The sequence below is a fragment of the Prionailurus bengalensis genome, chromosome E3 (genome assembly GCF_016509475.1).
Source record: "Prionailurus bengalensis isolate Pbe53 chromosome E3, Fcat_Pben_1.1_paternal_pri, whole genome shotgun sequence".
Lineage (NCBI taxonomy): Eukaryota > Metazoa > Chordata > Mammalia > Carnivora > Felidae > Prionailurus > Prionailurus bengalensis.
The window spans coordinates 843371-846947 of NC_057357.1; positions in this window are offsets into that span (position 1 = coordinate 843371).

Sequence of the window (3577 nt, forward strand, 5' to 3'; positions counted from 1 at the left end):
AGGAATGCTAGGAGGAAGGTCCCGTGGGGAGGGTGCCGAGTCCAGTCGCTGGGCAGGGGTTTGGGGGTTTCTAGCAGAAAGACTGTGGATCAAGTGGTCTGGGGATTCCTGCCCGGAGGCTTCACACCTGCCTGACTCTGAGTGGAGTGGGAAGGAGGGTGGGGAAAGTGAGTGCCAGGTGGTCAAGGGATGTTCCCATTGGTACCTGCCCAGGAGTCCAAGGCTGTTATGCTCCTGGGCAGAAACCAGAGCCCAAATGAGGGGACCACGTTCAGGGGCTTGGGTGACAGGTCTCAGCTGCCAAGCACCTGGGCAGTATCAGCTGGATAATGGCCTCGAAGCACCCTTGCCTCTGAGAACAAAGACATTGCCAGTGTGCCTGGGAGGAAGGCAGCCTGGTGCCAGCCTGGCAGTTAGTTGAGCACAGCAGCTGTGGGCGCCGGGAGTGAACAAGGACTCGGGGACAAAGTTCTGGAACCTGGAGCGCAAAGGGAAGGTAGATTCGCAGGAGTAAATACGTGTGAGGAAACTGACACCAGATTTGCCCTCGGTTGAATGTGGCACCACTCACCGTGCTGGAGGCCACTGTGGCCACGGTGAGTGGCCATCACCTCGCCAGAGGCTATGATGGTCATTTCCTGCCTGTGAACCTTCACAAAGCCCTGTCTGGCCTTGGAGAAGAGGGAATCCAGGAGGCTCCTTGCAGTGCACAGCGGGACATCAGGGTCCGAGCAGACGGCACGGTGCGGCACGGCCTTGTCATTTGTCACCAAAGGCGTCGGCCTGGTGTTACGGACGGTGCTGTGAAAACACACCTCACCAGGAGGGCTGGGAAGCGTGCGTCTTTATTTTTAAAAACTTGAAATCTAGACCCAACCTATGGAGAGAGAAAACATACTGCTCCCAGGACAGAAGTCTGAGCAGGGAGCTGGGTCTGGGGCCCTGAGGGACCCAGAGCCTTCCCAGAGGTGGGACAGCCTTCAGGGGGTTCCTGAATTCACCACTCTCTTCTCAGAGAACAAAATGCAAAGGCATGTAATGCCCAAAATTGAGGTTGGTGACAGAGATGGGCCATTCCATCAAAAATGATAAATCGGCATTGTGGGGGGAAGGCTATTATTCCGAGAGCAATAATGTGGTCCCCTGAGTTCCAAAGCCCGGCTTGGGGTGCGACTTCTCTGAAATGACAAAGGAGTGACTTCCTGGTGACTTTTCCCAGGGTTTCCGTGGTGCCCAAAGCAATTCCATCTACTGCCTAACGCACCTGATGTCCACCTTCTCTCCCGATTAGGTCCCCAGCCCTGGGCTTCACAGAAGCCTGAGGAAATATCTTTTGGTAGGCATGAGGTGATGCTGGTGGGGAGAGAGACCGGGAAGGAAGTCTTCTCTCCACGGAGCACTCACGTGACAGGGAAAGCTGGCACCAACCCAGTCGGGGGAGCTCGCTCTGATTTGCTGTGCACCTGGGAGGTGAGGTTCGTATCAGCTAAAGCACCACATCCTGGGATTGTGTCATTCACCCACATTTGCTCAGTATCTACCAAAGTATTTACTTAGAATATGTTCTTTTAAAATAACTGGTGTTTATCAGATAAATTATCTACACGGAAACTTTCAGTCATGGGTTTGAACTTTTAATAATACATTTCTCTTAATATACCTTAAAAATGAATATTCAACTGTTATCAGAAACAGAAGCTGAGACTTGGAAATAAGGCAATCTGTCAAGAACTGCTCAGGGGGTGGGTGGGGGCACTGAGACCTGTCCAGGGGCACTTAGTTAGTGTTCTTGTTCACTGTTGAGTAGAGACCTCAGGCTCAGGTACATCACCGTTACCCTGGCAGAAATGCAGTAATTTCTGTCTTGTGGGACAGGTCACCCCACAATTCTTACCAGTCAAATGATCTCATCATAACATTTCTTTGTTAAATTGCCTATAAACACCCTGCATTCCAGATGCTCTCAACAACCAGAAGTAACATCTTGCTGATTTCCTCATCGATGAATGAGTTAACTAAAGTCTTTGACACGTGACCATTTTCTGGATGTTTGAGCGTTGTTACTTTGTCTCTTCAAAAATTATATTTGGCAATCTTTAACTTTTTAAAGTGCACATAGGTATGTACCACTTTGCAGTCATTATGTACTCCTTCCAGGACTAAAGGCTGGGACAAGGAAGGAAGGGAATAAAAGCCATTGGGTGGTCTTGTGCAGACCACCCTGATGGGAGAGAGGAGTGGCTGGTTTGTAGAAGAACACTGATTCATCTATTCATCTATTAACACATCCACCCGTCCATATATGCATCCATCCATCCATCTATCCATCCATCCATCCATCCAACTATCCATCTATCCATCCAGCTTCCATTCATCCATCCATTCATCCATCCATCTATCCTTCCATCCATCCATCCATCCATCCATCTATCCATCCATCTATCCATCCATCCATCCAACTATCCATCTATCCATCCAGCTTCCATCCATCTGTTCATCCATCTATCCATCCACCCATTCATCCATCCATCCATCTATCCATCCATCCATCCATCCATCCAACCATCTATCCATCCATCCATCTATCCTTCCATCCATCCATCCATCCATCCAACTATCCATCTATCCATCCAGCTTCCATCCATCCATCCGTTCATCCATCTATCCATCCACCCATTCATCCATCCATCTATCCATCCATCCATCCATCCATCCATCTATTCATCCATCCATCTATCCATCCACCCATTCATCCATCCATCTATCCATCCATCCATCCATCCATCCATCCAACCATCTATCCATCCATCCATCTATCCTTCCATCCATCCATCCATCCATCCATCTATCCATCCATCTATCCATCCACCCATTCATCCATCCATCTATCCATCCATCCATCCATCCATCCATCCAACCATCTATCCATCCATCCATCCATCTATCCTTCCATCCATCCATCCATCCATCCATCCATTCATCCATCCATCTATCCATCCAACCATCCATCTATCCATCCAACCATCCAACTACCCATCCACCTTCCATCCATCCATCCTTCCAACCTTCCTTCCTTCCTTCCTTCCTTGATTATGCACCTCACCTGTGAGGGTCTCACAGTGACCTTGGGAGAGACCTATGGCAACAGGCAGACAGAGGGGGGTGTGGGCCACTAGACAAGGCTGGGCCACTGAGTGGGTGGGTGGTGTCTGTTAAGAGGAAGTAACATCTGAATAGGCCTTGGAGGTGGTGGTTAGTGTTTTAATGAGTGGAAGCAGGGGAGGAGCAGGTACTCACATATTTCCGGAGGAGATGGTGTGGAAGGAGGCACAGAAGTGGCAGGGCAGAGCTGATGAGTTGAGGAAAGTGCTGGGCTCATAGAAGATGTGAGGAGGTCTGCTCATGGGTTAGCTTCACTCACTGTGCACGTGTGGGGCACATGGATGTTCATCAAAGATAGCACGTAGCAGGGCCTTGAGGCACCTGAGCATGGCCCTCTGAGGGCCCAGCGAGGGCCTGGCTGCCTCGGGGACATAGGATGCCAGGTCCTCCCCTGCCACCTTTGGGACCTGGCTGC